Source organism: Gorilla gorilla, chromosome 13 (genome assembly GCF_029281585.2).
Source record: "Gorilla gorilla gorilla isolate KB3781 chromosome 13, NHGRI_mGorGor1-v2.1_pri, whole genome shotgun sequence".
Taxonomy (NCBI): domain Eukaryota; kingdom Metazoa; phylum Chordata; class Mammalia; order Primates; family Hominidae; genus Gorilla; species Gorilla gorilla.
Window position 1 is genome coordinate 24,369,742 of NC_073237.2, and position 14,999 is coordinate 24,384,740.

Sequence of the window (14,999 nt, forward strand, 5' to 3'; positions counted from 1 at the left end):
TATGGTATATCCTGTAGCTCCCAGGCCATATGCCTGCATAGCATGTTACTATACGGAATACTGCCGGCAATTGTATTACAATGGTAAGTGTTTGTATATCCAAACATATCTAAACAGAGAAAAGGTGTAGTAAAAATATGGTAGAAAAGACAAAAAATGGTACACCTATATAGGACACTTACCATGAATGGAGCTTGCAGGACTGGAAGTTGCTCTGGGTGAGTCAGTGTGTGAGTGGTGACTAAATATGAAGGCCTAGGACATTAATGTACACTACGGCTGACTTTATAAACACAGTACACTCAGACTACACTGAATGTATTTTAATTGTTTTCTTTAGGCTGGGTAAAAATTTGACAAAACCATTAATAGAGGTCCCCAAGTATTGGGAAAGTGTTTCAGGAAGTGCAAGCATATGACAGTTAAAATATATGGCAGTGTGGACAGAAAGATGGGTTAGGTGCTTAAGATTTTTATGATAAAGTGTAGGAAGTTGCAAGGTATGACCAGTGATTTCATATCTTGCACCTTGATGTCACACCTTGCAGTGGAGTGGAGAGAAAAGTTATTGGGTCAAAAGAGTCGAGGAACCATGAGTCACTTTACAAGAATTATCAGACTGCCCATGGGGAGCAGTGACAAGAAGCCCAGGGCTACAGGAAGGGAGAGGACTATGATGGACATCAGTGGAGTCACGTTGCATGGTGGCATGAGTCTCAAAAGTCAAAGGCGTGTAACAAGGGAGAAGCAAGTGGAAGTGGGGAATGCAGATCTGACTGGCCGGGTGTGGTGGCTCACGCCTGTAATCTCAGCACTTTGGGAGGCCGAGGTGGGCAGATCACGAGGTCAGGAGATCGAGACCATCCTAACACGGTGAAATCCCGCCTCTACTAAAAATACAAAAAATCAGCCGGGCGTAGTGACGGGCGCCTGTAGTCACAGCTACTCAGCTGAGGCAGGAGAATGGTGTGAACCTGGGAAGCGGAGCTTTCAGTGAGCCGAGATGGTGCCACTGCACTCCAGCCTAGGAGAAGGGAAAAGGACTCTCTTCCCGTAATTCCACATGTGACCCAGGTTCCACGAATATATTACCATGTAGGGAAAAATCAATGGCTATGAACACTTTCTTCTTTAAATGTATAATAAAACAATACTTTTTTTTTTTTTTTTTGAAACAGAATCTCACTCTGTCGCCCAGGCTGGAGTGCAGTGGCACAATCTCAGCTCACTGCAACATCTGCTTTCCAGGTTCAAGCGAGTCTTCTGCCTCAGCTTCCCGAGTAGCTGGGACTACAGGCGCATGCCACCATGCCAGGCTAATTTTTGTATTTTTAGTAGAGATGGGGTTTCACCATATTGGCCAGGCTGGTCTGAAACTCCTGACCTCATGATCTGCCCACCTTGGCCTCCCAAAGTGCTGGGATTACAGGCATGATCCACCACGTCCGGCCAAAAATACATTTTCTTTCTTCCCTCTTCTTCCACCCAAAGCCACGAATTTGACTTAAGATACATTTTTTTCCTTTATATATTCACATAACTTAAGGAATAGTAAACCAAAGAAGGAAAGAAAGAAACAGAAACTAAGCCAGATAGAAAAATGAGCAACTGGGGTCAGGCTCAGTGGCTCACACCTGTAATCCCAGCACTTTGGGAAGCTGAGGAAGGAGGAACACTTGAGCCCTAGGCAACGTGGCAAAAACCAATTTCTACCAAAAAAAAATAGGAAAAAAAATTAGCTGGGTGTGGTATCACATGACTGTAGTCCCAGCTACTTGGGGGGCTGAGGAGGGATGATTGCTTGAGCACAACAGGTCGAGGCTGCAGTGAGCTGTGATCATGCCATCGCACTCCAGCCTGGGTCACAGAACGAGGCCCTGTCTCAAAACAAAACAAAATGGTGCCGGGCATGGTGGCTCACGCCTGTAATCCCAGCACTTTGGGAGGCCGAGGCGGACAGATCACAAGATCAGGAGTCGGAGACAAGCCTAACCAACATGTTGAAACCCCGTCTTACTAAAAATACAAAAAATTACCCGGGCATGGTGGTGGGCGCCTGTAATCCCAGCTACTCGGGAGGCTGAGGCAGGAGAATCGCTTGAACCGGGAGGCGGAGGATGCAGTGAGCCGAGATCGCGCCACTGCACTCCAGCCAGGGCGACAGCGAGAGACTCAGTCTCAAAACAAAACAAAACAAAAAATTGTAACTGGAACCCCTCCCCCCGACCCAAATATCTCAGACCTAACTCCCACTGAGAATAGTTTTGAAATCTGAATATAATGATAACAGAAAAGCAAATCTCTTAAGGTCTAGGAGAATGATAAAAGGCAGACAGGATTTTCAAAGTCAAAAAATCAAGACACAGGTGGCCGGGCGCGGTGGCTCACGCTGTGATCCCAGCACTTTGGGAGGCCGAGGCGGGCAGATCGCGAGGTCAGGAGATGGAGACCATCCTGGCTAACACGGTGAAACCCCGTCTCTATTAAAAATACAAAAAATTAGCTGGGCGTGGTGGCGGGTGTCTGTAGTCCCAGCTACTCTGGGAGCTGAGGCAGGAGCTACTCTGAGGCTGAGACAGGAGAATGGCATGAACCTGGGAGGCGGAGCTTGCAGTGAGCCGAGATTGCGGCACTGCACTCCAGCCTGGGCGACAGAGAGAGACTCCGCCTCAAAAAAAATAAAAATAAAAATAAAAAAAATTAAAAATTAAAATAAAATCAAGACACAGGCATATCTGCATATCTATTAAGATTATTTTCACATTTTGCAAATCATTTTCCTTTCAGGGGATTTGCTGCTGAGTTTCAGTTTAGGGCATTGCAGTCAAACAGGAATCTGCAGCTCAGATAAAGTGGTTTTGGGAGACAGAGGATATGAGAGCCCCTGAACTGGGCTATCAAGCAGTGAGAGTTTGAAGGACCTATTATCTAGGAAGAATTACAAGAGAGTGAGCCTGACATCTGCCTGGCTTTCGGTTCTTGATAGATTTACCCAATCCTATTTTTTTTCCTAAGATTAGAAGCAAAGGAACCAAATAAAAGAGGTGCTTTCAGTGGTCTAGAAAGCTTAACAGAGCATTTGGAATTGTGGGTCCTGGGAGACAGAGGTGGGAGTTCATGGCCTATCTTTCAAAGGAGATCTGCTTGGAAAAATCACAGTCTCTGGAGTCGTGACTTAAAAAGAGATAAGCACTGGGAAAGTCACTAGGCTGAAATGTAGTCTTGATTCACTCCCTTGACTGACTGGATCAAGGCGGTCCTTTGACTGCCAGAAGAAAACCAAGTCCTCACTGGAGAAGACAAGAACGCACAGCCAAGCTTGGGAATCAACGCAAACTCACCTGAAACATCCAGAAACAGCATCCCATGACCCAACACCAAGAGAGACATAATAAGAAAGGAGCAGGGGCAGGGCGCGGTGGCTCACGCCTGTAATCCCAGCACTTTGGGAGGCCGAGGCAGGCGGATCACGAGGTCAGGAGATCGAGACCATCTTGGTTAACATGGTGAAACCCCGTCTCTACTAAACATACAAAAACTTAGCCGGGCGTGGTGGCGGGCGCCTGTAGTCCCAGCTACTCAGGAGGCTGAGGCAGGAGAATGGCGTGAACCCGGGAGGCAGAGCTTGCAGTGAGCCAAGATTGCTCCACTGCACTCCAGCCTGGGCGACGGAGCGAGACTCCGTCTCAAAAAAAAAAAAAAAAAAAAAAAGGGTGCAGGGTATCTGGATACCACTGTTATCAATAATAACAGGAACTTTAATAGTTAACCATGATTCATGTGTTTTAGAAAAGAAACAAATGATCCAGATTTTTGGCAGAAAACTGGAAACCATAATGAATCAAATAGAAATTCAGAATTGAAAATAAATATCTGAAATACAAAATGCATACATATGGGTTGAGTTGGAAGATAGATTAGTAGAAAACATTTTAACTGAAGCAGAAAAAAATTGATAGTATGTACAGAAAATATTTGTGTAATTGAAGTTCCAGAAGAAAGGGAGAGAGACATTGGGACATAAGCAATATTTTAAGACAATATCACCAAGAATTTCCCCAAACTGACAATAGACAGTAAAAGAGAGATTTAAGAAATTCTACAAAGCAGGCAAATTAATTTAAGAAAAACTTCACCTTGTACATTATAATAAGTATGCAGAAAAATAAGGCAAGGAAAAGATTTTAAAAGCAGCACAAACAAAGAAATGTTATTTTCAAAAGAGAAAATATTAATATAAGGCTGACAGTGTCTCAATATACACAAAGGAGGTAAACAGAATGGCATCCTTGAAATGTTGGGAAAGTGAAACAAGCTAACAGACAAAAAAGATAATTAAAAAGAAGTTTATTAATCAAAAAGAAAAAGCAATAAAAACCTCTAATTTATCAGTAATTACATTCTAAATAAATAGTAAAACTGATTGGGTGAAAATAAAACAACTCTTTTATACTTACAAGAAACAAACATTAAGTAGGCATACATAGAATAGTTGAAAGTCAAAGGTTAGAAAAAGATATTCTTTGTAAAGACCAAACAAGAGAAGAAAAAAAATGTATAGCTTTATAATCATAAGTCAAAGTTGACATTAATGCAAGATGTATTGCTAAAAAGAAAAAAAAATAACAGCCATCAAAGAGAGTGATATGACAATCCTAAATTTGTAAGCTTTAAATAATAATATATTCTCAAAATATGTAACACAGAAATTGACCAAACTGCAAACCAAAATAAGAACATTCAACATTATAAAGATTTTAACTTACCTCTCTAATACTGATGCTCCAATCAGACAAAACAATCAATAGAAATGTCAATTTGAACAACTTGATTACAAACTTGACATACAGAAAGCCCTGCAACCAATACTTACAGAATATAATTTGTTGTAAGTGCATGTGGGACCCTTACCAAAATTGACCGTATTTAAATAAAAAATGCTATTTTCTGACAAAGGACTAGGATCTACGCTACAATATATAAAAAGAGCTCTTGATATTTAGAAAGAAGAAAAGAGGATCCTCTCATTAAAGAGGAGGTATAGATGGAAAATAAACATGTGAGACAGTGTTGTAAATCATTAGCGATCAGTTAAATGCACATAGCTATTAGAGAAACTTAAAAAAAAATGCTGACACCACCAAATGCCTGTTGAGAATACAGAGAATGTGGGGTGCTCACACATTGCTGGTGGGAATGTAAAATGGTACAACCAGTCTGGGGAGTAATTTGTTAGATTCCTTAAAAACTAAGCATGTGATTTATACAATGCAGCCATTGCACTCTTGGGCTTTTATCTCTGATAAATGAAGATTTACATTCACACAAAAACCTGCACAGACGTGTCCATAGCAGCTTTAGGTGTCATCTGTCAAAAATAGTATCAGCCCAAATATTCTTAATCAGGTGAATGCTTCAGCAAGCTGTGGTATATCCACAACATGACATACTTACCCAGCAATAAAAAGGAACAAACTATTGGTATAAACAAGAACTGGGGCAAATCTCCAGGGAATTAAGCCAAGTAAAAAAAGTCAAATTCCAAAATGTTAAACATTATGATTTCATTTGTATGACATTTTTTAATGAAAAATTTAGAGATGGAGACAGATTAGGGGTTGCCAGGGATTAGGGACAGTGGAGGGGGCATTGCAAGGGGGTCGGTGTGATTTTCAAGGCACAGCACCAGAGAATTCTGAGGGGATAGGCTGCCCTGGGTTGACTGTGGTGGTGGATTCAGGAGCTAAGACATGTGGCATAGTTATAGAGAGCTATGTGCACACATGTACACACAAAATACAAATAAAACACGGAAAGTTTTAACAAGGCTGGTAGATTGTATCAATGTCAATGTCCTGGTTGTTATAGTTTTGCAAAATGTTACCATTGGGGGAAACCAGGTAAAGAATACATGTGATCTCGTTGTATTATTTTGCACTACCTACTGCATGTGTATCTACAATTATTTCAATAAAAATTTCAAGAATTTAAAAATATTAACCATCCCCTACTTGTATTTACACACAATGGGAATTCTACGTAGATATTGAAGTAAATGAAACACTATTACAAACAACAACATGAATATATTTCACTAACATAATGTTGAACAAAATAGTATACATAGGATGATTTCACTTATAAAAAGGTTTAAAAAAGATATAAAACTAACTTATAGTTTGGCAAGGTGGGAGGAAAGAATTGTGACTGGGAGAAGATACAAGAAGGCTTTGAAGGGTGCTGATAATTCTCTTAAGAGTTAATCTGCGTGGTGGTTCGCCTTGGAAAAATACATGGAGCTAGACATTCATGATCTGTGCACTTTTTAGTTTGCTACACTTCAATAAATGTGCATATAGGGAAGAAAGAAAAATATATCATCAAACAAATAAGCAAACAAAACAAGCAAACAAAAAAGAACAATCTTGCCAACAAAAACAAATCTTCAGGAAGAAATACATATGCCGGGCACAGTGGCTCATGCCTGTAATTTGGGAGGCTGAGGCAGGCGGGTCACGAAGTCAGGAGTTCTAGACCAGCCTGGCCAACATGGTGAAACCCCATCTCTACTAAAAATACAAAAATTATCCAGGTGTGGTGGCGAGCGCCTGTAGTCCCAGCTACTCAGGAGGCTGAGGCAGAAGGATGACGTGAGCCAGGGAGGTGGAGCTTTCAGTGAGCCGAGATAGCGCTACTGCACTCCAGCCTGGGCGAAAGAGCGAGACTCCGTCTCAAAAAAAAAAAAAAAAAAAAAATTGATTTAGTTACTGCATATCATTCACAGAAATACTTTTCCTTTTTCAATCGGTGTGTAACATTGCACGAGTTATTCCCATGTAATGACAGTTGTTCATCTTCCTTGTAGAATCTGGTACTCTGTGCTGCCTAAGGTGAGAACGTTGGGTTGATAGACAAATCATATGATTGAGGGGTTAAATCATGTGTTCATTTTCCCGAAATTACTTTGCTGAAAGCCAAGCTTCCTATTTGATTAGGGACGTTTGTTTTGGTTGAATTGACTTTTTCTTACACATTGTCTATTTCAGCATGCCTTTCTGTCAGCGTGTTGAGTTCAGTCAATAGATTTAGTATTTCTTTTCACTGGCTGACAGCAGCCCCTATGTGACTATTTTCTTTGTGTGACCCAGACTTTAATATGCAGAGGGAGTGTTCAATAAATGATGCCAAATATATTTCAGCTATGCATACTGTTCTTTACAAAATTCTCTTAATGTATAATTACCTATATTTTTAAAAGGAGAATTTGTGATAAAGATACATAATATTTCTAGACTAGACAAAACATTTTGTGAATGAACCCATACAATTTCTCATTGTAGAGATGCTTTCCCTTCGACAGTGCGATGCTGTACAATGCTACAGCAACAGTGCCCATCTCTAGTCACATAGATGGACATTCCCGCAGATTATCTCTCCAGTGTTTCCTCTTCCCCCCATCCCTTAACATCTCTTCCACATTTCCCAATTCTTGTCTCTTTATTGTGCATGCTGGTTAATTATTTCAGAGCTTTGTTCTTCTTCTTCTTTTTTCTTTCTGAGACTGAGTCTTGCTTTGTCACCCAGGCTGGAGTGCAGTGGTGTGATCTCGGCTCACTGCAAGCTCTACCTCCTGGGTTCACACCATTCTCCTGCCTCAGCCTCCCCAATAGCTAGGACTACAGGTGCCCACCACCATGCCCGGCTAATTTTTTTGTATTTTTAGTAGAGACGGGGTTTCACCGTGTTAGCCAGGATGGTCTCGATCTCCTGACCTCGTGATCTGCCCGTCTTGGCCTCCCAAAGTGCTGGGATTACAGGCGTGAGCCACCGCTCCCGGCCATTTCAGAGCTTTCTTCTAATTTGCTGAATCTCTTCATGTACGTTTGATCTGCTGTTTCAGAATCCACTAAATTCTTCATTTCTGTAATTCAATTTTCATTCTAAATACTGTTCTTTTTCAATTTTACTTGATAACTTTGATATAAAAAATAAGTCTCTTACTATTTCCATTTTCCCTGTTATCTCTTTAGACATATAAAGTGTGTTTATATTCTAAATCAAAATTATTTCCAGTTGTTGCATGCGAATGGGGAAGGCTGGGAGAAGTGGGAGGGAAAGAGAAGCAAGGAAGTGCTTAGAAATGATATGTATAGCTGGGCACAGGGGCTCACGCCTGTAATCCCAGCGTGATTTGGGAGGCCGAGGTGGGTGCAGCGCTTGAGCCCAGGAGTTCGAGACCAGCCTAGGTAACACAGGGAGACCCAGTGCCTACACACACACCAAACAAACAAACAAACAAACAAAAGACACAAAAATGAGCAGGGTGTGGTGGCACACTCCTGTGGTTCCAGCTACTGGGGAGGCTAAGGAGGCAGGATCGCTTGAGCCTGGGAAGCAGACATTGCAGTAAGCCAAGATCATGTCACTGTAGTCCAGCCTGGGTGACAGAGCCAAACACTCTCCCCCCATCCTCCCCCCAAAAAGGAAAACAAGAAATATGTTGGTAATCTTGATGGTTGTAATGGTTTCAGAGTTCTATACCAAACTTAAAACTTACCAGATTGAACCTTTTATTATTTATTTAGTAAAACACAGGATCTCACTCTGTCTCCCAGGCAGGATGCGTGGAGTGCAGTGGTGCAATCATGGCTCACAGCAGCCTCGACCTCTCGGGCTCAAGCTATCCTCCCACCTCCACCTCCCAAGTAACTGGGACCACAGGCGCGGGCCACCATGTCCTGCTCATTTTTGTATTTTTTGTAGAGAGAGGGTTTTTTTCTGTGTTACCCGGGGTGGTCTCAAACTGCTGGACTCAATCAATCATCCTGTGTTGACCTCTCAAAGTGCTGGGATTACAGCTGTGAGCCACCGCCCCCAGCCTGCACATTTTCAGTGTGCGCTTTTCTGTATATGTCAAGTAAACCTCAACAAAATCTCAAAAAAAATTTAGTGCAGATGCTATTAGTCTTGGCAATGTAATCATGGTACAACACTCCAATTAGTCAGTTAGGAAGCAAAAATCCTGAGACACTGCACCCTAAATGAAAAACAGATTTTATATGGAATTTGTACAGCACCTAGCTAATTTTACAAAACTATTAATTTTTTTCAGTTTCTAATCTCATTTCTATATGCTTGTCTTTTCTATCCTTTTTCTTCTGTATGTTGATATAAACAGAAATCACTGAAGACTTCAGTCTTCTAGGCTAATTCTCTAACTCAGTGCCCTGCACATGTGGCTTATTAATAGTCTTTGTCCATCTTAATGAAAACATAATTTGCAGCAATAATATTGAGATTCACCTGGTGTATTAATATTTTAACAGAAATTTAATGAACTGAATTACAAGCTATCAGGTAAATCAAGTAGGCCACAGGTTCAGTAAAAAGGAAAGCACCTTCTGAAAGTTGATTCTAATACCTGTGAGCATTCATGCTCTGAAATTATAGCTGAGTGCACACTGTGTGCCAGATGCGGTCCTACATGCAGGGATGTACAATGCCCAAGGAACTGCCGGTGCCAGGATCTGGGCTTGTCAAAAGGGGCCTGCAGTGTATGTGAGGAGACCTACCGTGGGGGACACACTGGAAAAACCACCAAGATGGTCCAGCGCAATCAGTGAGGCAAATGCATGGGGAGGTGGGGAGCGAGAGCTGCAGAAGGAACAGAGGCTCCATAGGGAGCCCAGAGTGGAGAGAAGTCCCTGGAGGGAGGGGCTATGGAGGTCCTGGTGGAAGAAAGCCTGGGGAGCCCGGTGGGTGTGGATTAGGGTCAGGAAGGGATCAGTGAGTGAAGAGAAGCGTTTCAAGGAGTGAGTGTGATGTGTGTGAGTGTGGGTGTGGGTGGTTTGTGTTTATGTGGCGTATGTGAGTATATATGGAGTGTAGTGGGCTTGGTGTGTGGGTGTGATCTGAGTGTATGTATGGGGTGTCCATGGTGTGTGTGTGGAGTGTGTGGTGTGTGTGTGGTATGTGGGTGTATGGGGGATGTTTGTGGTGTGTGTGTGTGAAATGTGTGTGAGTAGATGGTGAGTGCGATGTGAGGTGTGTGTAAGTGTGCGATGTGTGTGTGGTGTATGTGAGTGGTATATGTGATGACTGTGGTATAAGGACCTGTGGTGTGTGTGTGTGGAAGGTGTGTGTGGTGTGTTTGTGGTATGTGAGTGTGAGTGTATCAGGGATGGCGGTGGTGTGTGTGGTGTCTGTGTATGTGGTGTGTGTGTAGGAGTGGTGTGTGAGAGTTTGTGTGATGTGTGTGGTGTGTGTGATGAGTGTGTGTATGTTCACGGTGTGTGTGTGTGGAATGTGTGTGTGTTCTATGTGTGGTACGTGAGTGTGAGTGTATAGGGAGTGGTTTTGGTGTGTGTTTTATGCATGTGGTGTGTATGGTGTGTGTGTATGTGGCATGTGTGTGAGTGGAGGTAGTGAGTGTTGTATTTGTGAGAGTGTGCGTGATGTGCATGTGGTGTGTGTGGGGGTGGTATGTGTGGTATGTGTGGTATGAGTATGTGTGTATTGGGGTGTCTATGGTGTGTGTGTGGAATGCATCAGTGCGTGGTATTGTGTAATACCGTGTGAGTGTATGCGGGAGTGTTTGTGGTGTGTGTGTGATGCATGTGGTGTGTGTATGTGGTGTGTGTGGATGCAGGAAGTGAGTGCGGTGTGTATGAGTTTGATGTGTGTGGTGTGCATGTGGTATGAGTGTGCGTGTGTTGGGGTGTTCAGAGTATGTGTGTGGAATGTGTGTTTGGTGTGTGTGGTATGTTAGTGTAGGTGGTGGGTGTGATGTGTGTGTGGTGTGTGTGGTATTTGTGGTATGAATATGTGTGTGCTGGGGTGTTCATGTGTGTGATGTGTGTAGACTGTGTGAGTTTTTGGTGTGTGGTGTGTGAGTGTATGGGGGGTGTTTATGGTGTGTGTGTGTGTGTGTGTGTGTGTGTGTGTGTGTGTGTGTGTGATGTGTTGTGAGGGAAAGTGTGAAATGTTTTCCTGGGAAAGGAAGATCTTCAGGTAAGAGAACTGTAGCAGGGTTACTGTAGCAGCAGGACAGCAAATAGATCATGAGGTGCGTTAGAGATGGGGAGACCAAAGCAGTTAACTACTGGCAAGTTGACCCAGATAACTGAAATCTGCAAAGCTTATGATTGACAGAGGAATTATAGAAAGTCAAAATACACACATGCACAGTAAGACTTTCTGATTCTGTACCAGAGGCTTCTTTTCAATATTTTAATTTTGTAACATTATCTTAATAGCACATTATTATTAATAATATTTTGAATAATGAAAATACCCGGTACAAACATTTTCCCTAAACTATTGCTTATCTTGTGATTCCACCCAAGGTCAAGGACCAGGGTCACATTTCTGTTTCTATACTTCAGGTCAATAGGAGCAACAACAATGGCTAACATTTACAGAAAATCGGCCGGGCCCGCTGGCTCACGCCTGCAATCCCAGCACTTTGGGAGGCCAAGGCGGGCGGATCACGAGGTCAGGAGATTGAGACCATCCTGGCTAACACGGCGAAACCCCGCCTCTACTAAAAAAATACAAAAAATTAGCCGGGCATGGTGGTGGGTGCCTGTAGTCCCAGCTACTCGGGAGGCTGAGGGAGGAGAATGGTGTGAACCCAAGAGACAGAGATTGCAGTGAGCCGAGATTGCGCCACTGCACTCCAGCCTGGGCGACAGAGTGAGACTCTGTCTCAAAAAAACAAAAAAAAATTTGCAGAAAATTTATGTTCCAAATCTTATTTACATATATAAATTAATTTAATCTTCATAACAGTCTATAAGGTAGGTCATTATTATTAGCTGTTTTTAGAGAATAGGAAACTGTGACACAGAGAGGGAAAGTAAATTACTCACTGTCACACCGCATGAAGCTGTGGAATGAGAATTCCAACCCAGACATTCTGCTTGCAGCCACCCCACCCCACTGTCTATCAGAAAATGTGGTTCAGTATTTTGAAAGAATGCTGGTGGATCTTCATTTATATACCTCCACTGTGCCTCTTGTATGTAATTCTGAACATAAAATTAGAAACAATCTTCACCTGAAAATAGAGATATTCCCTCAGCAATAGCATAGGCATGTCATCATGCCCTTGAGCTAGCTAGTCACAAAAATTCTTACAGATCACACAGCAGGTTTTGTAGATAATAATGACCAGCCACGGGCAGACACAGAACTCCCCAGCCCAGACTAGTAGGGTCAAGTCTGCAAGCACAACGGAAGCTCCTTCTTGCTGGGACAGGTGACTGGAAACAAGACCACAGTTCCCACGCCCAGAGGCAGTTGCGACTCAAGTGTGTTTAGTCTCCTGGGCCTGGAGGAGAGTAAAGGGCAGCCCGCTGGGCTGTGATGGCCATCTGCCCACCTGCAGTCTCCGCCCTGATGCGCATGGTCCGTTCCTTCCTAGCCAGACCGTGTTCCAATCACTTAGTTCTAATCAGCCTAGAACCTCTAATCAGTTCTAATCATCTAAGGTGCATCAGATGCTGCTTCAAGTTTCAATTACACTGTATAAACCAGGTTTCTGGAGAATTCCAGCCACACAGTGATCCCAGGCACTCACCCCGAACCCTGCATATGGAACCTGACTCAGATCTATGTTGGATTCACAGTACCCGCCTAGTGATGGCAATTTTGTCCAAGAGCATATGCCTCCCCTCTCCAGCTCTTTGCTCTTGGGTAGTCTCCCTGACACCTGGCCTTTGTGTCTACCTCAGGAGCTCCCAGCAGCGCTGGTAACAGGCACCAAGTTTCTGAGTAAAGCCTTGGGCCATAAGTCATGTCATTCATTTTACTACTGGCGGAAGATAAAACACCACAAATCAGCCAAAGAACTGTTCCTTGGAGAAGTGGCTCAACATTTGGAAGGGTGAGGTACACTCACAGAAAATTTCATTTTTATTAGGCTTCCCACAAAATATTAATGAAATACTCATAGTGATTCTCCATCTTCCATTTATATTAAAAACAGTATATTTTAAATGTATCAATTTTGGCTGGATGCAGTGGCTCACATCTATAATCCCAGCTCGCGTCTATAATCTCAGGCTGAGGCAGGAAGATCGCTTGAGTCCAGGAGTTTAAGACCAGCATAGGCAACAAAGTAAGACCCTTCTCTTAAAAAAAAACAAAAAAACAAATAACCAGCCAGGCATAGTGGCACATGCCTGTGGTCCCAGAGGTTGAGGTGGGAGAATTCCTAAATCCTAGGATGTTGAAGCTACAGTGACCTATGTTCATACCACTGCACTCCAGCCTCAGTGACATAAATTAAGCCCTTTTTCTTAAAAAAAAAAAAAAAGAAAGAAAATGCTGGAAAACAAAATGCTGCAACAGAAATGAAGAATGTCCTCAATAGGTTTATCAGTGAACTGAACACGGTCAAGAACAACATCAGTCATCTTGAAGATATGTCAATAGAGACTTCCCAAACTGACATGCAAAGAGAAAACAATGGGAAAAAAGAACAGAATAGTCAATAATTGTTGTAGCATGTAGCACATGCACAATGGGATTGCTAGAAAGAGGAAAAAATGCAGATAAGTATTTGAAGTAATACTGACTGAGAATTTTACAACATTACTTGTTGAAACCACAAATACAGGAAGTCCAGAAAAATACCAAAAATATATACCCATATGCAAATTATATTTCAACTTCAGAAAATCAAAGACAGACAAATTGTTGAAAGTGAATGGAATAAAATACTTGATTTATAAAGAAGCAAGAATAGGATTTACATAGGATTTCTTGTCAGAAACCATCCAATCAAAAGAGAGTAAGTTGAAATATTTAGAATGTTGAAAGAACAATATAATCAACTGATATTTTTGTATCTAGTAAAACTATCCTTCAAAAGTGAAGGAGAAAATATACTTTCTCGTACAAACAGAAACTGAAGAAATGTGTCATGAGCAGACCTACTTCGTAAAAAATTTCAAAGAAGAGTTTCAGGAAGAAGAAAAATTATAAGAAATTTGGATCTACATAAAGAAGGGAGAGCTTAGAGAAGGAATACATGAAGGTAAAATAAAATCTCTGTTTTGCTTACTTTTATATAATCTAATGGATATGAAGAAGGAGGAGGAGGAGAAGGAGGAAAAGGAGGAGGAGGAGGAGAAGGGGATGAAGAAGAGGCAGAAAGAGGACGGGAAATGGAGGAGAGGAGACAAATGAGAAACAGAGACAGAAGACAAAAATTACTAGTATCAGAAATGAAAGGTTATCAGTATTGATGCCATGGGCGTTAAAAGGATAATAAATGAATAGTATAAACACTATGTGCTCTCAAATTTGATTACTTGGACAAAATGGATCCATATCTTGAAAGACACAAACTACCAAAACTCCTTTAGTTTGTTCAGGATGCTATACCAAAATGCCATAAACTGGGTGGCTTATAAATACAGAAACTTATTTCTCATAGTTCCGGAAGCTAGGGAATCCAACATCAATTCTAGGCACCAGCAGATTTCATGTCTGCTGAGGACTCAATTTCTGGCTCATGGAAGCCATCTTTTCAATATGTTCTCACATAACAGAAGGGGTGAGGAACCTTTCTAGAAAAAAACACTAATCCCACCTATGAGGGCTCCATCCTCATGACCTAATCACTTCTCAGAGGACCTCAAATACCATCATATTGAGGATTGGTTTTGGCACATGAATTTTGGGGAGACACAAAAATGTAGTCCATAGAACTTACAAAAGGAGAAATAGATAATTCAAATAACTCTTTATCTAGTATAGAAATATATGAATAATTAACAACCTTCCAAGAAAGAAAGCAACAGGCCTAGATTGTTTCACTAGCGAATTGTATGAGACATTTAAGGAAGAAAAGATACCAATTATTTACAATTGCTACCAGAAAACAGAAGCAAAAGGAACATATCCCAACTCATTTTATGAAGTTCTAATACCAAAAGCAGAAAAAGACATTTAAAGAAAAATGTTCAGACAAATGTTTCTCATCAAAAATT